General features: G+C 47.0%; 1 long non-coding RNA gene across 1 annotated transcript; it reads left to right on the plus strand.

The window, feature by feature from the left end:
• Positions 1 to 14,073: 14,073 nt before the first annotated feature.
• Positions 14,074 to 18,628, plus strand: LOC307213520. The gene is made up of 3 exons (XR_013837546.1): positions 14,074 to 14,182; positions 15,365 to 15,443; positions 18,461 to 18,628. It is a non-coding gene; the product is annotated as an uncharacterized lncRNA (long non-coding RNA).
• Positions 18,629 to 27,204: the final 8,576 nt, after the last annotated feature.

Here is a 27,204-nt window from a genome sequence, read left to right on the forward strand (position 1 = left end):
AGGGAAAAGGAGCAGGTTTTTCCCCCCCCTTATAACAATACCATTCACGTGGGATTATGGAAAAGGGACGGGAAAGCAGGGCTTTCTGCCATGTTTAAAATCCTGCTGTAGTAAATGAAAATCTGCACTTATTCCCTTATGGGGGACACAAGAGCCCTTTGTAGGTTCTCCATCGGTCGGAGAAAATAACAGAGGCCAACCAGAGAATATTGAGAAGCAAAGCAGCTCGTAAGCCTGATCTTTATTGAACTGTTGCAACAGGGCGCTCCCCTCGCACGCAGGAAAGGAGGAGGACACAGAACAAAGGTGTGCCCGCCCTTATATAGACATTTTAAATTGCCTGCCCTGGAGTCCAAGACCACCCCCAGAAACATCATACCTACATCACAGAAGAGGCAGTCTACAACAGAAATCTGAGTGCATTGTTTACCTCCTGTCTGGCAGGTTACCTGTTAATGCTTACTTGATTGGATACCCTGGGGAGCCTGCCCAGTCTTTTGTAGTGACAAATACTTAGTTCCTGAGCCAGGTCACAGGCTCATCCTATTCATAGACAGATATACCCTTAAGACAGGATTTGTGAAGGAAAAGACAATGGGGAGGCTTTTCCATTTTCCTTTGACTTTGGCCAGTTTGGGAGCCAAAATGGCTACATGGCTGTTTTCCTGTGCTGCTTCAGACATGTGGTTTATATATTTATGTATGTGTTTGCTTGGTACATTTATGAACATTTATTATATATATAAGGCCTTAATTTTTTTATTTCACTCCTCTGCAGGAACAAAGCGCTCAATTTTACAAGGACATCTAAAGGTATTGGAAAGGGAATTGGCATTTCAGGAAGTGCTCCTGTTATGTCTGTGTATGACAAAGTCCGAGGAGTCAATCTTAGGGGCAGGACATGGCAAAGGAGTGGGGCGTACGTCCAGGCCACGAATCCCCCTTCAAATAGTCCATGGGGTGGGAAAATGTTGTCTCAAATGATCTCATTTCCCACATGCAAGAGTCCCTGATAAGGACAGGCAGATCTGGACAATGAGAAGGAGTCCAGACAACTTTCCTATCAGCCCCGAGAGATGGAGATCAGCAGCAAGGAAGGGGCCAGAGTGCAAAAATGAGTAAGAAAAAGAGAAGGATGCTGTCTCCTCAAATCGGGCTGTTAAAACATCTAACACCCGAGAGAGCATGTGTGTAATTGGCAGCAGTTGTCTCAGGGCACAATCTGCCAGGCATTTCTCGTGTGCAGGCCATCGAGATGTTTTATCAATGGTGCTCTGCAACTTGGGCAGGCATGCCTTCAAATGAATTAAAAGGCACTTTTCCAAGCACAATTCAAAGTGTCGGTGCTGACCTTGAAAGCCCTAAACGGCTTCGGCCCAGTAGACCTGAAGGAGCATCTCCACCCCCATCGTTTAGCCCGGACACTGAGGTCCAGCACCAAGGGCCTTCTGGAGACTCCCTCGCTGTGAGAAGCGAAGTTAGAGGGAACCAGGCAGAGGGCCTTCTCAGTAGTGGCACCCGCCCTGTGGAACGCCCTCCCATCAGATGTCAAGGAAATAGACAACTATCTGACTTTTAGAAGACATCTGAAGGCAGCCCTGTTTAGGGAAGTTTTTAATGTTTGATGTTTTATTCTGTTTTGGGAGCCACCCAACAGATGGGTGTGATATTATTAATAATAATAATAATAATAATAATAATAATAATAATAATAATTTATTAACTGAGCTGATTTCTCCCATCCCTAGGAGGGGGCTTCTCTCCAATCCACAGTCTGATAACTTTGTGAACATAAGAGGAAGTTAATGGCCTGCCTACTCTAACATCCTGTTCTTACTGTGGCCACCCAATTACAGTGGTACCTTGGTTTGCAACCACTTTGGATTACAACCATTTTGGATTACAACCACGTCAAACCTGGAAGTTTTTTTTGGGAGGCCCCATTGGCAGAAGCGCGCCTTGGGTTACAACCTGTTTTGGTTTACAAACCGGACCTCCGGAACGGATTATGTACCAAGCTTGGATCCTAGAACAGTAGGCAAGTAGGATCCTAGCTTGCAACAACTGATTGGCTTGCAGGAAAAGACCAATCAGGCTCCAGGAGGAAGTTAATCAGCCTATTAGGCTGGTAGGATCATAGAATGCGACAACTGATTGGCCTGCAGGAAAAGACCAATCAGGCTCCAGGAGGGAAGCAGAACCAGCCAATCAGAGGGGGCTCATTGTGTAAATAATGTATATAAAAGCCTGAGGTTTGGGGGGCAATTAAATCACTGTTTTACAAGCTGCAATAAAGAGCATGAAATCACTACAGGACTCCGAGTATATATCACTGGTGACGAAGGTGGGATCCAAACCCATGCGTGCATAGCACAATGGATTAGCAATAGGACTCCAAGTAATTTTCAGGTTGTAAACCAAGGTACCACTGTATCTCGGTGGGAAACCGGTAATCAGGATTCGAACACAAGAGCCCTCTCTCCCCTCCTTTCCAGCAATTGGCATTCGGGCGCATTACTGCCTCTGTCTGTGGAGGCAGAGCATAGCAGCTGTTGATTGCCTTGCCCTCCAAGAATCATAGAATCATAGAATCATAGAGTTGGAAGAGACCACAAGGGCCATCGAGTCCAACCCCCTGCCAAGCAGGAAACACCATCAGAGCACTCCTGACATATGGTTGTCAAGCCTCTGCTTAAAGACCTCCAAAGAAAGAGACTCCACCACACTCCTTGGCAGCAAATTCCACTGTCGAACAGCTCTTACTGTCAGGAAGTTCTTCCTAATGTTTAGGTGGAATCTTCTTTCTTGTAGTTTGGAACCATTGCTCCGTGTCCACTTCTCTGGAGCAGCAGAAAACAACCTTTCTCCCTCCTCTATGTGACATCCTTTTATATATTTGAACATGGCTATCATATCACCCCTTAACCTCCTCTTCTCCAGGCTAAACATGCCCAGCTCCCTTAGCCGTTCCTCATAAGGCATCGTTTCCAGGCCTTTGACCATTTTGGTTGCCCTCATCTGGACACGTTCCAGTTTGTCAGTGTCCTTCTTGAACTGTGGTGCCCAGAACTGGGCACAGTACTCCAGGTGAGGTCTGACCAGAGCAGAATACAGTGGCACTATTACTTCCCTTGATCTAGATGCTATGCTCCTATTGATGCTGCCCAGTCCTCTTTCAAAACCATCCAGGCTGCCTATTATGGAGGAGAGCTTATCTATGCACTGTGTGGGCAGCAGCAGGAGTGTTATGTACTGAGTTGAATGGGATCCAAAATGCAGCAGTCTGATTGGTCCTAGAACAATAGGATCCAGAATGCAGCAGTCTGATTGGTCCTAGAACAATAGGATTCAGAATGCAGCAGTCTGATTGGTCTGCAGGAGCCACCCAATCCAACTCCAGGTGGAAGTGAATCTGCAACCTGATTGGCCTACAGGAGAATCCCAGAATTAGCCAATCACGTGGGGCCCTTTGTGTAAATAATGTATATAAAGCAGACATTTCGGGGGAACTTCCATTCCTCACTACTATGAGCTGAATAAAGAGCATGAAATCCACATTCAACTCCGAGTATATTTCAAGGAGGAAGCATGGGAAGGATAGCAATTCAAGGCAGCTTTGGGATTCATCACCGAAAACCAAAGCCATGCTCCATGCTGCATTTTGCGGCCAAATTTCCTCAGTTTGTTTTGCAGGTGCCGCTTACCGGTAATCTGCCCGGAAAATTTGCCCTGTTTCTGTTTCAGGCCAGAAACGAGCCTCAGATTTTCCTCCGTTAGCCATGCTGCACGTTCACAGATCCTTGGCTTTCTTGATCTCTCTCCCTCTCCCTCCCTCTTTCTTCTCCATTCTCTGGCTGACTTTCCACACCCCTGCTCCCATCCTCCATCGCATGGCCAATCTGAAGATGTCAGGCAGCCATGATAAGGCCGGGAGGGTCTGCGTGAGAGTAACGCTTGCATGTGCTTCGTGGCGCCAGGCTGCGTCTCGCCCCTCCCTCCCTCCCTCCCTCCCAGTCTTGTGCAGCAACTTTTCATCCGCCAAAACCACACATGACGTCATCCATCTCTCTCTCTCTCTCTGTCTCCACCTCAAAAGTCGGCACGCGCTCAGAGGTGCAAACCCTGCAGGAAAATTAGAACAGCAAAGTGGGAAGAAGCAAGCCAGAGGTTTGGTTACTTTGGCAAAGACGCCCGGTGCTGCAGAACATCACCGACCCAGACTTCACAAAGGTGGAAGAGCCTCACAAACTGCTAGCTCTGCAACCCCAGCAGTTTCTACAGGTTTGAGGGGAGCTTATCTCTCTGGCTGATGGCCTTGGGGAGATGAGTGTGTGTGTCATAATGGCAGCTGGCTCCATCGCCCGGTTCTCTCGCCTTCCTTCCATTTCCCCGCTGATCACCAGAGGGAAATTGTTGGCCAATGCAAAGAGAAGGCCATGGCGTCATCTGTGCGAGGGAAACGCTGGGCCTCTCGGATGAGGTTTCGAGCTGAACATTAGCCAAGACAACCATGGGGCGATTTCAAGACCGGCTTGTCGGGAAAGCTGGCTGTGTGAGTGTATCAAACAGGCAGCTTGTCAAAGTGGTATACGTGGTCCTCGTCACCCTTTGTAGTATATTCACAACAACCCTGTGAGGTAGGTAGGCCTGAGAGTTTGCGACTGGTCCAAGGTCACCCAGTGAGCTTCATGGCGGAGAGGAGATTCGAACTCGTGTCTCCCAGGTCCTAGTCTGAGACTCTAACCACTACACCACAATTTTGGCTGGGAGATCGCTTGCCAAGTTGGTGTAGACTGTACTGAGCTAGGTGGACCTATGGTCTTATATATCATATAATTGTTGGAAGGGACCCTGGGGTCATCTAGTCCAACCCACTGCAAAGCAGAAATCAATCATTTGCCCAACGTTGGGCTCGAATCCTCACAGGGAAGTTTTTAATGTTTGATGTTTTATCATGTTCTTAACTTTATCGTGTTTTTAACAGTCTGTTGGGAGCCACCCACAGTGGCTGGGAAAACCCAGCTGGATGGGCGGGGTATAAATTAATAATAATAATAATAATAATTTTTATTTATACCCCGCCCTCCCCAGCCAAGGCTGGGCTCAGGGCGGCTAACAAGCAATAATGAAAACAAGTTGAATGAATACAACTTAAAAACAAGATTAAAATACAACATTAAAATATTGAAACATTAAAATATTAAAATGCAGCCTCATCACAGGAGGAGAAAGGAAAAAGAATGCATATTATGTTATTCTAAAGCAGCAATGCAGCAGCAAGCAAAGGCTATAGCAGCCAAGTCTGCTGCTTGTGGCTGGAAAGCCAAACAGGAAGTATGTGACTGTTGCCATGGAAACAAAGGGGCAGTCCATTCTGTACTGAGCACCGGATGTTAGCTCAGTGTGTGTCATATGACCTGTACAGGATGTACATGGGTGGAGTTTGGAGTTTCTCTCTGTTTGTTGAAGAGAGCAGATATGTTTTCTCTTTTACTGTTTGACTGCTGAAGACAGGAATAAAACATGTAGATACATTTCTGTCTGTGTCTGATTCCCCTCCCTGGGGTATGCAGGGAGGAGGAGAGCAGTTGGTGTGTTTTTCTCACAGCCTGAGAAAAATCGCCGGAACGGACCTCGTGTGTTTTTCCTACCGGGAGTCGCCGGAGGGAGGTCTAAGGAATTCAGCCGGTGCCTGGAGAGATAGGCACATACCTCTGACCGGCCCTGAATTCTGACATATTAGTCATGCACACGGTCATCTGAAGGATTGAACTTTGACCTCCAGCTCCATTCCCCAAATATCTCCTCCCTACCTGCGCCAAGCCCCAATCTTTTATGCAAAAGAGGACAGTGGTTTGCATGAAATGAGCACCGGCCTGTTTATATGTATAGATGCATGTTTAGAAAGGGCAGCTATAATTCAAACGGAACAATAGAATGGTAGGATTGTAGTGTTGGACCCCAGGGTCATCTAGTCCAACCCCCACGAATGCAGGGATCACAGCAGAGGAATCCCTGACAAGTGCCCAGCCAACCTCTGTTTAAAAAAACCCAATGAAGGAGAATCCACCACCTTCTGTGGGTGCCTGTTCCACTGTTGAACAGATCTTACTGCCAGAAAATTCTTCCTAATGTCTGGAAACCCAAGACATCTCATCAGAGGATGGGAAGCGTGTGGCCACATCAGGCTGCTGTGTGTTTGAAATATACTCAGAGTCGAATGTGAATTTCATGCTCTTTATTCAACTCATAGCAGCAATGAATGAAACTTCCCCCCAAAACGTCTAGCTATATATACGTTATTTACACAATGGGCCCCATGTGATTGGCTAATTCTGGGCTGCTCCTGTAGGCCAATCAGGTTGCAGATTCGCCTCCTCCAGAAGCCTGATTGGCTGCTCCTGCAGGCCAATCAGGTCGCTGATTCACTTCCACATGGAGCTGGATTGGGTGGCTCTTGCGGACCAATCAGACTGTTGGATTCTGGATCCTATTGATCTAGGATTCAACTCAGTACATAACACCTGGTAATTTCAAGGCTGCATGATGCTTTAAACCAGACTTGCCCTCCAAATACAGTGGTACCTCGGGTTACGAACTTAATTCGTTCATTAACCTGAAACTGTTTTTAACCTGAGGTACCACTTTAGATATGGGACGCGGGTGGCGCTGTGGGTTAAACCACAGAGCCTAGGACTTGCCAATCAGATGGTCGGTGGTTCGAATCCCTGCGACGGGGTGAGCTCCTGTTGCTCTGTCCCTGCTCCTGCCAACCTAGCAGTTCGAAAGCACGTCAAAGTGCAAGTAGATAAATAGGTACCACTCTGGCGGGAAGGTAAACGGCGTTTCCGTGCGTTGCTCTGGTTTGCCAGAAGCGGCTTAGTCATGCTGGCCACATGACCCGGAAGCTGTACGCTGGCTCCCTCGGCCAATAAAGCGAGATGAGTGCCGCAACCCCAGAGTTGGTCACGACTGGACCTAACGGTCAGGGGTCCCTTTACCTTTACCACCTTAGATAATGGGGCCTCCCGCTGCCGCCACGCCACCACCGCACAATTTCTGTTCTCATCCTGAAGCAAAGTTCTTAACCCGAGGTACTATTTCTGGGTTAGTGGAGTCTGTAAACTGAAACGTCTGTAACCTGAGGTACCACCGTAGAGGACTGGCCTCTGCAAAAACCTAGTCCCTTGGAATCAGCTGAGTAAAGTAAACTGGTTGTACACTGCCATCTGCTGGCACAAAACTGTATCATATTTGATGTATATCAGGGATGCAGAATCAGCTGCCCTCCAGATCTCCCACCATGCATAAGAAGAGCCTGCTGGATCAGGCCAATGACCCATCTTAGCCCAGGATCCTGTTCTCACTGTGGCCAGCCAGATGCTTGTGGGAAGCATGCATTCAGGATTTGAACACAGGACCACTTTTCCTTCCTGTGGTTTCCAGCAACAGCTATTCAGATGCAATTAGTGACCACTGGGCCAGCTTGTTGGGGACAACATAATCGGGAGGGTAACAGGTTCACAACCCCTAATCTTTAAAGGGAGCAGGAGAACAGTTTTGGGACAGAGATCTCCATCAGTCCTGGCCAGGAAGAAAAGTTGGGTTCTGCTAACACGATTGGATGGGAGCTGTAGCTCCCCAAACCCAGAGGGTCCCAGGACCTCAAATACTGGTTTGCCAGCTGCTATGGGGAGAGATGTATGGAAGTGAGAGCTGGACCATAAAGAAGGCTGATTGCCGAAGAATTGATGCTTTTGAATTATGGTGCTGGAGGAGACTCTTGAGAGTCCCATGGACTGCAAGAAGATCAAACCTCTCCATTCTGAAGGAAATCAGCCCAGAGTGCTCACTGGAAGGACAGATCCTGAATACTTTGGCCACCTCATGAGAAGAGAAGACTCCCTGGAAAAGACCCTGATGTTGGGAAAGATGGAGGGCACAAGGAGAAGGGGACGGCAGAGGACGAGATGGTTGGACAGTGTTCTCGAAGCTACTGGCATGAGTTTGACCAAACTGCGGGAGGCAGTGGAAGACAGGAGTGCCTGGCATGCTCTGGTCCAGGGGGTCATGAAGAGTGGGACACAACTAAACGACTAAACAACAACATGGGGAGAGACTTCTTGTTGGCATGTGTCTCGAGAGGCAGTGGAGTGTACCTCCGGGGGTGAAGCCAAACCACTGTGTTAGCAGCACCAAAGTGACCTCCGTGGGATGCAAGCCTGGGCAGTGTGTCTGGAGGCCCTGGGTTGCCCAGATGACAAGACCCTCCCCTCCGCCTCACTGATGTGAAAACAGAGCATTTGGCACCAGCTTGGTTGCAGGAGTTGCAGGAAGGAGGCATACAAGGCGCCATCCATCCATCTTAGGGACTCCACTCTGGATCTGTGTAGGGTTTATTCCTTAGCCTATCCTGAAGATATCCCTCAAAGCAACAAAAGTTGAGGGTCAGAGTTCTCCTTTTCCTAGAAGGGCTATGTTCCCGGGTTGACAAGTAGTCCTGCTTGGACTACTGCAATGCGCTCTATGTGGGGCTACCTTTGAAGGCGACCTGGAAACTACAACTAATCCAGAATGTGGCAGCTAGACTGGTGACTGGGGACAGCTGCCGAGACCACATAACACCGGTCTTGAAAGACCTACACTGGCTCACAGTACGTTTCTGAGCACAATTCAAATTGTTGGTGTTGACCTTTAAAGCCCTAAACGCCCTCGGCCCAGTATACCTGAAGGAGCGTCTCCACCTCCATCGTTCTGCGTGGATGCTGAGGTCCAGCACTGAGGGCCTTCTGGCGGTTCCCTCACTGCGAGAAGCAAAGCTACAGGGAACCAGGCAGAGGGCATTCTCGGTAGTGGCACCCGCCCTGTGGAACGCCCTCCCATCAGATGTCAAAGAGATAAACAACTACCTAACATTTAGAAGACATCTGAAGGCAGCCCTGTTCCGGGGAGTTTTTAATGTGTGACATTTTAATGTATCTTTAATCTTTGTTGGAAGCTGCCCGGAGTAGCTGGGGAAACCCAGCCAGATGAGCGGGGTACAAATAATAAGTTGTTGTTGTTGTTGTTGTTGTTGTTGTTATTATTTGCTCCTCGTTAGAGGGATATACTAAGGACTGCTAAATCATGTTTGTTTTGTTTATTATCACATTTACCTCCCACATTTCCTCCAATGAGTTCAAGGTAACATACCTGGTTCTTCCCCTCTGCATTTTGTCTTCACAACAACCCTGTGAGGTAGGTCAGGCTGAGAGAGTGTGATTGTGTCCCAATGAACTTCCTGGCTGGCTGAGGATTCAAACCCTGCTCTTCCAGCTCCTAGCTTAATGCTCTAACCACTACACCACACTGCCTCTTTCTATGGTGAATATAAACAGAACTTTGCAAGGAAACATATTTGGAATTGGGAAGAGTAAAAAACATTGAAGGGCTGGTTTTCTTTCATACACAGTTTATTTAATGACAACAAAACCACTTATTATTTCCAGATGAAAGTCCACTTTGAGTGCCGTTACGCATAGTTCTCTTGCTGTTTCTCAGGAGGACTTCCTCCAATTTCCTGCGGCTTCTGGATCCTTCTGGGCCATTATCTGCAGCAACGCTGGCGCCCATTGGTGCAGGTGCCAATGGGCCTTTCGTTGTGGAAGCAAAGTCTCCGGCAATGTCCATGGTTGTAGTGGCACTGCAGGCTGTCATAGAGGTCTCCTGGTGCTGTTCAGAGAACCACAGGTTGGAGTAAAACTGATACCCAGCAAGGCAGAAACTCAGCAAAAACCCACTTACAGCGAGACCAGCGTCACTACATAAGAGTTCAGCCTGACCGTGGTACTGGCAAGAACCAGTGATCTAAACCACTGAGCCTCTTGGGCTTGCCAATCGGAAGGTTGGCGGTTCGAATCCCCACAACAGGGTGAGCTCCCGTTGCTCTGTCCCAGCTCCTGCCAACTTAGCAGTTCGAAAGCACGCCAGTGCAAATAGATAAATAGGCACCACTGCGGTGGGAAAGTAAATGGCGTTTCTGTGCGCTCTGGCTTCCATCACGGTGTCCCGTTGCACCAGAAGCGGTTTAGTCCTGCTGGCCACATGACCCAGAAAGCTGTCTGTGGACAAACGCCAACTCCCTTGGCCTGAAAGCGAGGTCACCTTTGACTGGACTTAACCATCCAGGGGTCCTTTACCTTTACCTTACCTTTACCTGGGGATGCGGGTGGTGCTGTGGTCTAAACCACAAAGCCTAGGGCTTGCCGATCAGAAGGTTGGCAGTTCGAATCCCCGCGACAGGGTGAGCTCCCGTTGCTCGGTCTCAGCTCATGCCAACCTAGCAGTTCGAAAGCACGTCAAGTGCAAATAGATAAATAGGTACAGCTCCGGTGGGAAGGTAAACGGAGTTTCTGTGCACTGCTCTGGTTCGCCAGAAGCGGCTTAGTCATGCTGGCCACATGACCCAGAAGCTGTCTGCGGAACAATGCCAGCTCCCTCGGCCTACAGAGCGAGATGAGCGCTGCAACCCCAGAGTCATCTGTGACTGGACCTAATGGTCAGGGGTACCTTTACTTTTACCTGCTGGCAAGAACCAGTTTAGGAGGAACCTACCTTATAAAGTGAAAAACAACTCCAGATAAGGTGCAAGGAGGGTTCTGGATGTGAAGTAAAAGAAACAAAAAAAGGGGGGGGGGCTGAGTAAGAGTTTCCAAGGGCTATATGAAGAGATGGTGAGGTGATGGAGTGGCAGAATGTGGCCTCAGCTGCACCCCTATCTAACTCAGTCCTGTCTACACTGACGGCAGCAGCTGTCCAGGTATTCAGACAGGTGTCTCTCCTAGTCCTACCTGGAAATGCCATTGGAAATCGAACCTGGGCTTTCTCCCTGCAGAGTCGATGCTCCACCCCTGATCCACAGCCCTTCCTTTTGTCTCTTTTGTCCCTGAAAGTCAAAAGCAGCTGAGCAGCGCTTCTGATCTGTTTCGCCCTGTTGCCTCCTCTGTGCCTCAGTTTCTCACCTGCAGCAGACTGGCAGAGGAAGAGGAGAAGGACACACAGCAAGTAAAGCACCCTCATGACGCCTTTGGGTCCGTGAGCGGAGGCTTCGGAGGAGAGGAGTCTCGTGCAGCGAAGCTTTCCTGGCTCAGGAAGAGAGTGAGCCGAACAATCTGTGTGTTTACAAAGGGTTAGCAGGCTTGGGAAACATTCCCAAGGGTGGGCCAGGAAGCAGGCCAATGCGGTAGCCCAACCCAACTGAGACTGGCACAAATGCAACCTTTTGGGATGTGATATCACCATTAGATAACGGTCTATAAGGCTGGCTGGAGACCAAGGGAGGTGTGTTCTTAGCAACCTGGAGCAGATCCATCCTTTTGATGCAAGACTTTCCTCTTCTTCTGGCCAAGTTGTTCCCTCAAGCGGAATTCTGTCGGGATTCTGCAGCTGAGCAATGATGCGACATGAACATTGGCAACGATACTTTTTTTTTTTAAAAAAAAAAAGTGGATCAGGAAATTCCACCTTTAAGAAAAAAAGAAGAGGTGACGGGGCCAGGAATGCAAGTGAAATAATACAAACAAATTATAACCATAATAATAATAATAACAATAATAATAATAAATTTTATTTACCATATTTTTTGCTCTATAAGACTCACTTTTTCCCTCCTAAAAAATAAGGGGAAATGTGTGTGCGTCTTATGGAGCGAATGCAGGCTGCGCAGCTATCACAGAAGCCAGAAGAGCAAGAGGGATTGCTGCTTTCACTGCACAGCGATCCCTCTTGCTGTTCTGGCTTCTGAGATTCAGAATATTTTTTCCCTTGTTTTCCTCCTCCAAAAACTAGGTGCGTCTTGTGGTCCGGTGCGTCTTATAGAGCAAAAAATACAGTATATCCCGCCCTCCCCAGCCGAAGCCGGGCTCAGAGCGGCTAACAACAGTAAAACGATAAAACATTTTAAAATCATTTCATTATAAAATTAATTCCAATCAAATTAATGGCAACCATTGGGCTAGAGGTTCCGTGAGGATTGCCAAAGGAGGGCAAGATAGTGTTGTAAACAAAATCTGCCCTTTTCCCCTTATGCGGTATTCAAGAGCCCATATAGAGTCCTTACATAGGTTCCCTATTGGTAGGAGAAAAATACAGAGGCCAACCAGAGAATATTGAGAAGCAAAGCAGCTAGGAAGCCTGATCTTTATTAATCTGTTGCAACAGGGTGCTCCCCTCACACGCAGGAAAGGAGGAGGAACCCAGAACAAAGGTGTGCCTGTCCTTATATAGACATTTTAAATTCCCTGCCCTGGAGTTCCAGACCACCCCTCCATACATCATACATACATCGCAGAAGAGGCGGTCTACAGCAGAAATCTGAGTGCATTGTTTATCTCGTCTGACAGGTTACCTGTTAATGCTCACTTGATTGGATACCCTGGGGAGCCTGGCCAGGCTTTTGTAATGATAAATACTTAGTTCCTGAGCCAGGTCACAGGCTCACTCTATTCAAACACAGACATACCCTTAAGACAGGATTTGTGAAGGAAAAGACAATGGGGAGGCTTTTCCATTTTCCTTTGGCCTTGCAGAGAAAACATTTGGTCATTTTTGGAATAAAAAATGGTTTCAGGTCTGTCTTCCTGTGCTGATCTATGTACGTGCTTGGTTGGTACATTTATGAACATTTATTATATATCTAAGACCTTAAAATTCTTATCACAACAGCAGAATTCTTTTTTTTTAAAATAGTTTTTACTGGTTTTTGATATACACATATTTTATGAAATTTTCTAGCAATTTTCCATTTTTTCCTGCCCCCCTCCCCTGGACCTCCCTCATACTTCCACTTTGTTTTACTTTCAGTTTATTCATCCTGCGTATTATTTCCCCAATTAATCCCTAATACCTTTACAGCTATTTTTTAATTATTATATACATTTGTGAATGTTTACTCAAACCCTGCCAATGTGTCCAACTCTTCATGTTGTCTCTTCATATATATTGCAAATGGTTCCCATTCTCTTTTAAAGTCTTTGCTGTCCCTTTCATGTAGTTTATCCGTTAATTTTGCTAATTCTGCATATTCTACAAGATAGCAGAATTCTGTTCAATGGGCAGAATGGTGTTTCCGGAGAGGTTGCCTGGTTGATGCCACAAATACCGTGTGCCGTTAGTTGCACAGTCAATGCCCTTTTTGATAACAGGCACAATGAGTTCTTTTCTCCCCGTGTGACGTCGCTGAGAGTAGATAAGAATGCACCACAATCTCCTGCTTAACTGGACCAAAGGTCTCTCTAGGTCTCTCTACCGTCTATTTGAAATGGCAGTCAGTGAGGTGCTCACTCACATTGTTGCAGGAATTTATGTATAGGTTGGTGGGGGGGTTGCCCCTCCAGCAGATATCATGCACATGCACAATCAGCACAATCACTTTTGTGACTTTTGTGATTTGTCCCCACAAAACACTTCATCAGTTTCTTCCCATCTGTTCAAAGGGCCTCTGCTGCGCAATACCAAATGTAAGAATTCACCGATAAATGTATCTATGTACTGGCTCACTGGGGGAACTTCAGAAATTCATATAGACATGTGATACAGTACCTCTGGATGCGAACTGGATCCGTTCTGGAGCCCCGTTCGCATCCTGAAGCAAACGCAATCCGCGTCTCTGCGTGCGCGGGTTGCGATTCGCCGCTTCCGCGTATGCGTGTAGCATCATTTTGAGCGTCTGTGCATGCACGAGCAGCGAAACCTGGAAGTAACGGAGCACGTTACCGTGGAGCGTCACCTGAAAACGCTCAACCTGAAGCACATTTAACCCGAGGTATGACTGTATAGACAAATTCATATAGACACACTGCCTGAGTGATAATTTCATAGCGGACACAATGGCTTGCTCCATATTTCATAATTCCTCATAGCAATCCCACCTGACCCCCACACTCTGGATATCTGCACCCCTACAGGGTTTTTTTTTTGGGGGGGGCAGACCCTTCTAAGTTCCTGAGTCCACAAATAAGCAATGGCCCACACTGGAATTTCCCACACCCCACATGGAAATCCCCCCCATGAAAAAGCATCTCAGTTCAGCTTGCTCCCTGGAGAAACTTGGCTCCCTTGACCTCCCTATTATGACCTAATAGAACTCACCATTGCTGAGAAGCAGCCGGCCACCCAGGAAGGAGCCCTGAAACTTTTCCTACAGGCAAGGAGTTGCTTCCCTTCTTTACGCTGCCCCCCGCCCAGTACAAATGCCTTTCGCTCTGCCCCTTCTCCCTTCCTGCCCCTTAGGCCCAGGCTTCCTGCCCCCAAATACTTTTGCGACATCCCCTCTTTCTCTTCTCATCCCACTTCCTTCAAACTCCTCCTGGAAACCATTGTGTCTGAGAATATTTCAGCCTAGGGAGCCAAAATAGAGTCCTCTATCTGTTCTTGGGCTCCAGATACCTTTACTCCAATGGGACAGCTGAGTATTTCTGCATTGCTGGTGGTCGGACTAGATGATCCTCAGGGTCCCTTCCAGATAGTTTTATGATCCTGTGATTATTCTACAAAATTGAAACAGTTTGTTGGCTCTTCCCTGCCTGCTTGCTTTATTTGTTTTCCCCTGCAAAACTGCCTCATAATTTGCCATCTGTCTGCATAATAAAGGCACTCAGGGGCAAATATTTTTGCAGTGGAAGAGACCATGGAGAGCTTGCTTATTTCTAGACAGACTCCTCTGCACAAGCCTAGTTTTCTCAAAGAGCTATTCACGTACCTATAGGACCGCCTCTCCTGGTATGCCCCGTGGAGGACCGTAAGGTCCACAAATGACAACACTTTGGAAGTCCCAGGTCGCAAGGTGGTTAGATTGGTCTCAACTAGGGTCAGGGCCTTTTCTAGTACTGGCCCCGAGTTGGTGGAACACTCTGTCACAAGAGACCAGGGCCCTGCGGGACTTGACATCTTTCCGCAGGGCCTGCAAGACAGAGCTGTTCCGCCTGGCCTTTGGTTTGGACTCAGTCTGACCCTTATGTTTCTCTCCCCTTATGGTCTTGATCTATGGGCTACCTTTAAAATGAGACTGCATTTTAACTTGCAATTTAACCTGTATTTTAAATTGCCCCCCCCCCCCATTATGTTTTTATTGTAATTTTACTTGTGTTAGCTGCCCTGAGCCTGGCTCTGGCCAGGGAGGGTGGGGTATAAAAAATTATTATTATTATTATTGTTGTTGTTGTTGTTGTTGTTGTTGTTGTTGTTGCTGCTGCTGCTGCTGCTGCTGCTGCTGCTGCTGCTGCAGAATAAGCAGCCCTGTCAAATTAGAAGCATCGACAAATTGTGCTCTTTTTCACCTCCAGACCTTAGTGCTCTGAATTTCTCTTTCGCTTCTTGTCTTTTTCAGATTACATCCCAGCCAACTGCTATGAAGATTTTTTGCCTTCTCTTTGCTGGACTTTTCTTGGTCTTCCTGCCTAATTCAGGTAAAAACGCCAACCTGATCATTGCACTATGAGGGAAGAAATTCAACCCTGTTTTTGCATGAAAAGGCAAAATTATCGGCTTCGCACTTTCCCAAGCAACATGCAGACTGAAACACAGCCATCCTTTGAAATTATCTGGATTTTGCAATGCAGTTCCCCAGCCAAAATGCATCTCACAGGGTCGTGTGCACGCATAAATGCAAACTTCAGTAAAAATAACATGGAAAAAATAATTATATTTGTGAAAATTGCTTTGCAAAGCATGTGTATGCTAGAGGAAATTGCAGACCAAAAAGTGTACACTGGGAGAAATTTGCACTTAGATTCTGGTAAATTTTAATGAGGACCTTAAAACACACACCAAATCCCTCTATACGGTGGTACCTTGGGTTATGAACTTAATTTCTTCCGGACGTCCGTTCTTAACCTGAAATCATTCTTAACTTGAGGTACCACTTTAGCTATTGGGGCCTCCTGCTGCCGCTGTGCCGCTGGTGTGCGATTTCCGTTCTCATCCTGGGGCAAAGTTCTTAACCCAAGGTACTACTTCTGGGTTAGCGGAGTTTATAACCTGAAGTGTTTGTAACCCAAGGTGTTTGTAACCTGAGGTACCACTGTACTTTGTCTTTCTAACTACCAGCAAGTTGAGGGTCTAGCACAGAGCCACCTCCTTTGTTACCTTAATGGTCCAAACATTTAGAGGGTCATTACCAGGAAGCTAGCCTGGCTGTTCCAGGAATCGAAACCATGCTGGACCCAGAAATTAAAAGGGACTCAGGCATATAGCTTACCCCCCAACTCATGTTGTTGTTGTTGTTTAGTCATTTAGTCGTGTCCGACTCTTCATGACGCCATGGACCAGAGCACGCCAGGCACTCCTGTCGTCCACTGCCTCCCGCAATTTGGTCAAATTCATGTTAGTAGCTTCAAGAACACTGTCCAACCATCTCGTCCTCTGTCGTCCCCTTCTCCTTGTGCCCTCCATCTTTCCCAACATCAGGGTCTTTTCCAGGGAGTCTTCTCTTCTCATGAGGTGGCCAAAGTATTCAGGATCTGTCCTTCCAGTGAGCACTCAGGGCTGATTTCCTTCAGAATGGAGAGGTTTGATCTTCTTGCAGTCCATGGGACTCTCAAGAGTCTCCTCCAGCACCATAATTCAAAAGCATCAATTCTTCGGCAATCAGCCTTCTTTATGGTCCAGCTCTCACTTCCATATATCACTACTGGGAAAACCATAGCTTTAATTGTATGGACTCACCAACTCATAACAGTAATTTATTCTGTTTTTGTTTGTGTGTATATGTGTGTGTGTGTGTGTGTGTGTGTGTGTGTGTGTGTGTGTGTGTTTTAAATAATTACTTCAGCTACACACACAAATAATATTCACAAATAATATGTGTTTATCTCCATTGGAACTGAACTCAGCAAAGCTGGCTGGACAACACAGTGCAGGGAAACTTGCAATATGCCTTAAAACTCAGTTTAGCTGGGACACTTCAGCCCAGGCTCCAAGCATAGGATAAGGAAGACAATAGGCCATTGTTTTCTTAGCTTGTGCAGTTTAACTATGGGCTCATGAGATCCACCACTGGAATCAAGACGCAAGACGTCTAAATTATATTAAGGAGTCATGGCGCTAAGGGACGCGGGTGGCGCTGTGGGTTAAACCACAGAGCATAGGACTTGCCGATCAGAAGGTCGGAGGTTCAAATCCCTGTGACAGGGTGAGCTCCCGTTGCTCGGCCCCAGCTCCTGCCAACCTAGCAGTTCGAAAGCACGTCAAAGTGCAAGTAGATAAATAGGTACTGCTCTGGTGGGAAGATAAACGGCGTTTCCGTGCGCTGCTCTGGTTCGCCAGGAGTGGCCTAGTTATGCTGGCCACACGACCTGGAAGCTGTACGTCGGCTCCCTCAGCCAGTAAAGTGAGATGAGTGCCGCAACCCCAGAGTTGTCTGCGACTGGACCTAACGGTCAGGGTCCCCTTTTTATACTGCTCAGGCCAATGACCTCCACTGTTTGGTAGCAGATTGCCAGGGCTCTGAGTGCATTCTGAGCTGAGGAATATATGAGCTGAGCTCACAGCTCACATCAAAACCATACGTTTAAAGGACGTTTAAAGCACATGTCTTCTCCCACAGAAGGCTGCACACACACATACTATGCACTTAAAGGACATGGCTTCCCGCAGAGACTCTGGAGAATCATGGCTGATTACAGATCCCAGAATTCTTTGGCGGAAGCTGTGTGCTTTAAATCTTTGGCGTGACCACAGTCTTTTTAATCCAGTGGTCTACTCCTTCTTAGCTTTTCTCATTTCAGCAGCTGGGAAACATCATTTTGCCATTAAACAATTTGGGAGTCAGAAACCCTTGTCGATCTCCCATTTCCCCACCCCTGGCGTTGAAGACGCACTCCTCCTCCCTCCACAAACCCCTTTCCTTGTGTGCCATGTCTTAGAATGCAAACCTACAGGTAGGAACCGGTTTTTGTAAGCCAGCCTGGGAGCCTTTTTGTTATGTACTGAGTTGAATAGGATCCAAAATGCAGCAGTCTGATTGGTCCTAGAACAATAGGACCCAGAATGCAGCAGTCTGATTGGTCCACAGGAGCCACCCAATCCAGCTCCAGGTGGAAGTGAATCCGCAACCTGATTGGCCTACAGGAGAATCCCGGAATTAGCCAACCACGGGGGGCCCATTGTGTAAATAATGTATATAAAGCAGATATTTCGGGGGAACTTGCATTCCTCCTCACCACTATGAGCTGAATAAAGAGCATGAAATCCACTCTTGGCTCCACATATATTTCACTTTTTGGCTGCAGAGCAGTGTAAAAATTCTGCGAGAAAGGAAAGCAATGAAGTAAAGCAAACACAACCAACATCTTTAATAGTTGTGTGTAGATTTCGTGCAAGCCTCGGCGGCTGAAAGCCCTTCTCCTACACAGCTAAATTGAAGGCGCAGGATCCTTTCCCTCTCTTGCCACCCTAGTGACGTTCCTCTTCTCTCCACTTGTAGGCATAGCGGACTTTGTCACCCTGGGCTGCTTTGTCCGAGGTGGGAAATGTGAAACAGACATTTGCAAAGAAAATGAAGAACAGATCGGAAACTGCTCCAGAACTGAAAAATTGTGCTGTAAGAAACCCAAATAAACGGCGTCTCCTGGATCCCAGGGGACTTCCTTTACCTGGAGATGTGGGCATCAGATCCGCACACTGAAAGATCAATGAGGAGGAGGAGGAGGAAGCCTTGGTTGAGCTGACTGCCTTGGTGGGTGGCTGGAAAACCGACACGGAGTCACAATGTTCTGATTGCTAGAGATCTCTATCCAGCATCTGGAATGCTACCCCCACCACAGTTCCGCTTGTGAAAATTTGTGGAACGAAAATAGGGCAGGCCTCTATCGGATTATACCTTACGGATTAATTGCGTAAATTATACCTTAGGCAAAGTGCTGGTGGAGCGGGGAGGGTGATGAGGCTTTACCCTGCTAGCCAGGGTGTTATGGAAAAATCTGGGTGCGAGGCTGCTCAGTCACCCAGCTGGTCGGGCAGAGGCCGCGGGTCCCTGCGGAATAAAGGAAGGAGTCCAGCCACCAACCGGAGCAAATAGCAGTAATAGGTTATTGCGCAATAGGTTCAAAGAGGAATTTTGAACCACAAGGTTGGGGTGACAATGACTTTTAAAACTTTCCCACCATATCCCAGAATACAGTTCGTACAGCATCATTGCTACATCACTGACATGTCACAAAAGGGGAGGGGTAGACAGGGTTTACACTAGTTTAACCTTGGCAAACATGTCCAGACATGTCCTTGGTACAAGATTAGCATAAGCAGACATGGCAGGTCAAGACTCAGGTATAGGATTAGCATAGGCAAACACCTCTGAAGTCCCACCACCCAAAGTACAATAGAACTTCCTCTGCATGTCTGGCCCCTTGGCCAGTCTGGTGATGGGATTAGGCTTTCCTTGGCCAACAATCAGCTCAGCAATTGTCACCTCTGGGAACTTCCTGGAGTCTTTTTTTCAAGGGGAAAATAGCTTTGGAATGGAGGAAACTGGCAAAGGAGTTGATTTTTTATTATTTTTAAAGCTAGGTAACTTCCCTGAGCTGCCAAGTTGAAAGGATACATTCAGGCATAATATTTGTAACATTTAACTTTAAAGATATTCCCCCACACCCGTAATTTCCGTAACACAGGGATTCCCTCTAACCAATGAATTCCCTGCACCAGTTTTCTGGAATTTCCAGACAAGAGATACAGCTGCACCATGCATGTAAAACACAGGGCTTCCCCAATGAATCCTGGGAACCGTAGAACAAAGCTGCAATTCCCATTTTTTTAAAAAAAATATTTATTTGCTTTTACAAAAAAAGAAACATAACAACCACAAAAATGAAGAAAAACAAAAACAGTCAAAAATACTCATAGAAAAAATTAAGAATAAAAAATTCCAACTTTTAAATTTATGCTTACAAAAACTTCCTTTCTTGACTTCCTCGCGCCTCCCTTTTTTGTGTTCCTCTTTACCCAATCGTATACAGCAAATCCTTACCTTCTTTCAAAACTCATTTCTAGTTATTAAAATCATTCTATTATGTCTCCAAACTTTCCTCCTTATATTTAAACACCTTTAACATATTATTTAGCGGGACGCAGGTGGCGCTGTGGGTTAAAGCCTCAGCGCCTAGGACTTGCCGATCGAAAGGTCGGCGGTTCGAATCCCTGCGGCGGGGTGCGCTCCCGCTGCTCGGTCCCAGCGCCTGCCAACCTAGCAGTTCGAAAGCACCTCCGGGTGCAAGTAGATAAATAGGGACCGCTTACCAGTGGGAAGGTAAACGGCGTTTCCGTGTGTGGCTCTGGCTCTGGCTCTGGCTCTGGCTCTGGCCAGAGCAGCGATGTCACGCTGGCCACGTGACCCGGAAGTGTCTCCGGACAGCGCTGGCCCCTGGCCTCTTAAGTGAGATGGGCGCACAACCCCAGAGTCTGTCAAGACTGGCCCGTATGGGCAGGGGTACCTTTACCTTTACCTTTTTAACATATTATTTACTTTTGACATAATATAACTTTAGTCTTTCACCCTTTTTCTATTACATTTTTACATATTTTTTTAAACCTATATCACTAATGCCATATTATTTTTGCAATTCCCAACACCCTTAACAAACTACAGTTCCCAGGGAACGGTGTTTTGGAGTGTACGGTGTAGCTGTGACTAGACTCTTCTCCCAGTCTTCTGTCTGGCAGGAGATGGCAACTGAGGACACCGGTCGCATTTGACCCTAGATGTGTGTTTGTTGCATAAGCTGTTTGTTGGTAGCTGTTGGTCTCCAGCTACTAAAGTCTGTATTTGCCTTACAAAGGTATAGTTCCTACCCAAACATAACCTCCACCCCACTCACTCCTGCTTCCCCTATCAGCAGCCCACTGGCAGGCAAGGTGGCAACAGTTTAAAGCAACAAAACAGAGAAAGGGGAGGTGAAGGGGCAGGGAGAGAAGGCGGAGCTCCAGCAAACCACAGGCTAAATCTGCAATGGGGCAGTTCTTCTTCCAAGAGCCCATTGGTCATTCTGTCCTTAATGCTTTAGTTGAGATTCCCACTCGCTCCCAGGTGAGCTATTTTGCTTGAAATAGCAGGATGAGCTGAGGGCTTCAGAGCACGCTTGTGTTGACATACAGTGGTACCTCGGGTTACATACGCTTCAGGTTACAGACTCTGCTAACCCAGAAGTAGTGCTTCAGGTTAAGAACTTTGCTTCAGGATGAGAACAGAAATCGTGTTCCGGTGGTGCGGCAGCAGCAGGAGGCCCCATTAGCTAAAGTGGTGCTTCAGGTTAAGAACAGTTTCAGGTTAAGTACGGACCTCCAGAATGAATTAAGTACTTAACCTGAGGTACCACTGTATATTGTCCCCCTGCTCTCCTTCTTTCATCGGACAGTGTGCTGGTACAGTACAGTGAAGCCAGGCCGCTGGTCCTTGCCTGCGACGCCTCACCTTTTGGCATCGGCGCTGTCCTTAGTCACCATTTTCCAGACGGAAGAGAAGCACCGCTCACCTACTTTTCCAGGACGCGATCTCTGACTGAACGGAATTACAGCCAGCTCGACAAGGAGGCACTGGCACTTGTGGCTGGAGTGAAGAGGTTCCACGAATACCTCTATGGCAGGACTTTTGACCTCATCACTGACCACAAGCTGCTCCTGGGCCTTCTCACCAGTGATGTTGACCCAAAAGTGAAAATCTGGAGACAAAGTTGTTGAGTTTTTCGTTTTCTCTTTGGCAAAGTAGTTGACTTTTTCTTTTATTCCTCCTCCCCCTCCTCCTCCTCCTCCTCCTCCTCCTCCTCCTCCTCCTCGTCTTCTTCTTCTTCTTCTTCTTCTTCTTCTTCTTCTTCTTCTTCTTCTTCTTCCTCCTCCTCCTCCTCCTCCTCCTCCTCCTCCCCTACTTGCCATAAGTCTGGGTATTCCAATTCAGCAAAAATCCACCATTTTTGCAGCCCGATTCCCGGAATTGTCCGGACTTATGGCAGCCCTACGTCCACTGTGAAATTGCTTTCAATAATATCTGATTGTCACCTGCATTTCATCAAGACACAGTTGGGGAGTGTTGGAACTAGAACCCAGGAGGCCAAGGTTCTATTATTATTATTATTATTATTATTAATTATTATTATTATTATTATTATTAATTATTATTATTATTATTATTATTATTAATTATTATTATTATTATTATTATTATTATTATTATTATTATTGTTATTTTATTCAATTTATAATATTGCCCTTTATCAAAATATCCCAGGGTGGTGTATAACAAATATGGAATGAGCCATGAAGCTCGCTGGGTTAGCTTGAGCTACTCACTGTCTCTCAGCTGACCCTACCTCACAGGGTTGTCGTTCGCCACCTTGAGCTCCTTGGAGGAAAGGTGGGAGATAAATATAATAATGAAGAACATTGTTTGCAGTCCACCCTCCAAAACCTTCAATCCAGAGGCCTTCTTTGACAGGCTGTCGTCTCCTCTAGGGTGCAGTTTGTAGATTACTAATTGTCAGGGAACTGCCATCAGTACTGGAGGGAGAGAGCAAAAGCCAGAAGGATTCCAGAGAGTGTCCAAGGATTGGGAGAAGCAGCCCATCTTCTGGGGGCCATAATCAGCGTAGCACCAGTGGAGAAGGGGGGCAGATGGGGGAAGCAGCGAGGTGGTCCCATGACTCCTTGCCTGGGACCAGCGGGGAGAGTAGGGGTCCTCCGTTGCCCACGCCCTCCTTGCACAGAAGGCTTTCGCGCAGAGAGGGTAGGCGGAGACTAGGCGTCAAGGAGCTACTTTGCTGGAAGAAGTTTAAGAAACGCCCACTGACGGATTCTGCCAGCGACTGAGTCAGCCGCGGGTGAGTGGCGTCCAGACAGATAAAGTTTACTTAGGCAGCCAGGCCAGGTGTTCGCACCCAGTCAGGGAGATAGTTGCCTGCTTACGCACGAGCAACCCCTTAGAAACCTTTACACTAATGTACCCAGTGGAAGTTCTCTCTATGATCTGACCCTTCGTGTTGAAGATAAATACTTATCCCCCCAAAAAATAAGTTTTAAAGGTTACTTGCAGAAACTAGGTTTAAGCGTTATGAAAAAAACCCTAAGCAATACGTTGTCTCAGTTATACATTTCTATTCTTACATGTGCTGATACATAAGGCTCAAGAACACGTATTTGCCCAAAAACAGACTTTTCAGCTAAAAATCCAAGAGTCTCTTTCTTTTTCCACCTTGCTGCATCTTGACCAAAGCCCAGGGAGATCTGTGTGCATTTGCAAAACTTAACTGGTGATTCTGAGTTGTGTGGGCTACTTCATTAACATAAGTAAACACTCCAAAACACACACACTGTGGTGCAGTCATAAAACTTACCCCTCCCCACTTTTGTAATGGAAAAATACAAGTCTTTAGCCATTTGCTCACACATTCTTTGCAGTAACTTAAATACAGTACAATTACAGTTGCACACCATTCTATGTAACTGCTAAATAGTTGCAATGCAATTCCAATCTTCAGTTCATCCCCATTATCAACTCCTGAGATGCTGCCTGCGCTCTGTCTCAACACACTGTGTTATAGGCATAGCTGTCAACTTACAGATTTGAAAATAAGGGACCAGCAGCCTTGAAAATAAGGGACCAGCAGCCAAAATAAGGGACCTGCAGCCTAACCTGTTCCAGGCACTCCAGTCTTCCTGTCCTCCTGCAGTCTGGTCAAACTCATGCTGGTAGCTTTGAGAACACTGTCCAACCAACTTTGTAACCAGAGGTTCAACTGAATAGAATCTGAATCACATGCACCACAAGGCTTACGCAGCCTCAACTTAAGATGGCTCCCTGGCCTGGCTCTGCACTGCAAAGTTTGCAGCAGCACATGCAACAAAATGGCGTCCAACATGCAAAAAACCCCTCAGCTTGCATTAACTAGCCACACACAAGGCATGCAAGCTCCACCCCCCAGTTGTTCTTAGACTTCTTATTGGTTGAGCAACACAGCCAAGCAACACAGTTGGAGCCTCCCTCCTTCCTGGCCGGCAGGGAGGGAGGGAGAGGAGCTGCTTCCTTTGAAATTTAAGGGACATCATTTAAGGGACATTTAAGGGACTTCCATCAATAAGGGACAGCAGCGGGACATGGCACTGGAATAAGGGACTGTCCCTTCAAATAAGGGACACTTGACAGCTATGGTTATAGGTTTGCAGTAAACCCTAGAAATCAATAAATGCTAGGATTTGGGTTATTTGTGATATGAAGGGAGAGAATGCAATCTGCAAAGGAATTCCTGCGCTAGCTCATGCAAAACAACCGGGCTGAGCTATGGCTATCAAAAGAACAATGGAAGGACATTAACAATACAGGAGAACTCCTTCCCTCTTACCCCAGGTGTGAACAGAGACTGGGGATTTGGAAGGTTGCCAGGGGAACTCCTGTGGGGTGGGGGCAAGGGTTGCTGGAGGGAAGAAGGAGGAAGAAGAGCTGAGATCCATCTTGGGCAGGCAGGCAGAAGGATGCCTGTGCTGTTGCCTCTTAAACCGGCCATGCCGTAAGATCTGGACTCCCTCCATGCAGATTGAAGGTGCAAATAAGTGAATAAACCATATTTCTTCAAGCATTACAGTCTCTGCCTTGCCTTCCATTCTCCAAAGGGAAACAGACCCTTTGTGGGTGCCTGGGACTCCCTGGGCTCTTGTGAGACTGTCTCACCAGAGTGGTGCATGCTCTGGTTATCTCTTGCTTGGACTGCTGCAATGCGCTCTACTTGGGGCTACCTTTGAAGGTGACCCAGAAACTGCAATTAATCCAGAATGCAGCAGCTAGACTGGTGACTGGGAGTGGCCACCGAGACCACATAACACCGGTCTTGAAAGACCTACACTGGCTCCCAGTACGTTTCCGAGCAAAATTCAAAGTGTTGGTGCTGACCTTTAAAGCCCTAAACGGCCTCGGTCCAGTATACCTGAAGGAGTGTCTCCACCTCCATCGTTCTGCCCGGACACTGAGGTCCAGCGCCGAGGGCCTTTTGGCGGTTCCCTCGCTATGAGAAGCCAAGTTACAGGGAACCAGGCAGAGGGCCTTCTCGGTAGTGGCACCCACCCTGTGGAACGCCCTCCTAGCAGATGTCAAAGATAAAAATAACTACCAGACTTTTAAAAGACATCTGAAGGCAGCCCTGTTTAGGGAAGCTTTTAATGTTTAATAGGTTATTGTATTTTAGTGTTCTGTTGGAAGCTGCCCAGAGTGGCTGGGGAAACCCAGCCAGATGGGCGGGGTATAAATAATAAATATAATAATAATAGTAATAGTAATAATAAATATAATAATAATAATAATAATAATAATAATAATAATAATAATTGCCACCGCTCGGCAGAGAGAGGGGCAGACACCCAACTTTTGTAACAATACTCTTTGCTGCCCACCTAATAAATCACATTGCATCAGATGGTGAATGGATCGCCGGAGCCAGAGCCTGGAGCAGGTCAGCAACAACTCGCAAGGCGTCAGTGAAATTAACTCTTTATTCAAAGAAACCAAAACAGTGCAGGCCTAGTGGTCACAGCAACTCTTCCCAGTCATGTCTTGCTTGTGGGTTTCCCCTAGGTTTGCCTGATCCAGCAGGGCTCAGCTTTAAATTCCGATGACTGGTCCAAAGGAACACTCGTCAAAGGAAACAATTTGTCATGCTTTCCCATCTTTAACATCTTGTGCAATTTGGAGATATAATTTGGGGAATGCAGCTTGCTACCAATTAGAGGAGATTGCGCAGAACATCTCCAAAAGGAGCCACTTCCTGTGTTTCCTCAGAGCTCTTGTATTTCTTGGGCAAAATTCTGCAGCATATAATTACCGGTTCGAAACAAAACCCGCCGCTTGGGATTTCGTCCTCAGAGCAGTATCCAACTCTGCAGTTATGGTGCAGAGAGTCGCAGCCTGGCTTTTCGTCTTGAATTATCCCTGCAGGGAAGAAAAAAGAGGCTCACCAGTTTAGGAAACAACAGCCCATGCCAGTTGCTCAGAATGACTCACGAGCAGGGCGAAAGGAATTCCAGAAAAGCAGCTGTATTGGTCTGTTGCAGAAAAAGCGATGGAAATTCTTCAAGGTTTGCGTGGGTTGGGTGATTAATGTAGACAATAGCCTACTTTTCAAGATGCATGGAGAACTTTATCATAATCCATTCATTAAGACCATTCGTGGGGTCCAGGCACACAACGGAAATTGCATTCTTCAACTGATCTAGGAGACTGTATCACAAATCAGAGAGCCAGTCCTGGACCAATAGCCTGACACAGAATAAGGCATATGCTAGCTCTGCAATGGGGATGCGGGTGGCGCTGTGGGTTAAACCACAGAGCTTAGGACTTGCTGATCAGAAGGTCAGCGGTTTGAATCCCCACGACGGGGTGAGCTCCCGTTGCTTGGTCCCTGCTCCTGCCAACCTAGCAGTTCGAAAGCACATCAAAGTGCAAGTAGATAAATAGGTACCACTCCGGTGGGAAGGTAAACGGTGTTTCCGTGCGCTGCTCTAGTTTGTCAGAAGCGGCTTAGTCATGCTGGCCATGTGACTCGGAAGCTGTACGCCGGCTCCCTCGGCCAGTAAAGCCAGATGAGCGTCGCAACCCCAGAGTTGGTCACAACTGGACCTAATGGTCAGGGGTCCCTTTATCTTTACCTTAGCTCTGCAATAGAAAAAGCAGGGTTTGATGCACTAGAGGAGTGCACAGGGCTTTCCATGTGACTATGTTCCTATCCAATGTCAAAGACGGGACCTCTTTATCACCTCCCACTAACTTAAGTGTGAATGCACTCACAGAGGGATAGGCAATCCGAAGATGCACACATGCATCATGCATGTGTCAATCACACATCCTCAGAGGATTGGTCCTAGCCTGATTTATGTCACCTCTCCAGGACATTTTGGAAGATCTCACCTGGAGCAGCCAGAGTGATGGAGATAAGATGATGAAGTAGCAGCAGCAGCAGCAAGAACACAGATGTCTGCATAGCGATGGCAACCCAGCCGTCTGACATGGGAGAAATCCAAAGTAACAGGTGTCTGGGTTCACTAAGAAATGCTTACCAGAAGCTCAGAGAGAGAGAAAGCGTGAGAGAGAGAGAGAGAGAGAGAGAGAGAGAGAGAGAGAGAGAGAAGAAGCAGTAGCGATGAAAAAGTTCTCTTGTTTCTCTGCTCCTCCCACTTTCTGGGTTTCTGGGTCATTTTGAC

Source organism: Podarcis cretensis (assembly GCF_951804945.1).
Source record: "Podarcis cretensis genome assembly, chromosome: 3".
NCBI classification, from domain to species: Eukaryota; Metazoa; Chordata; class Lepidosauria; order Squamata; family Lacertidae; genus Podarcis; species Podarcis cretensis.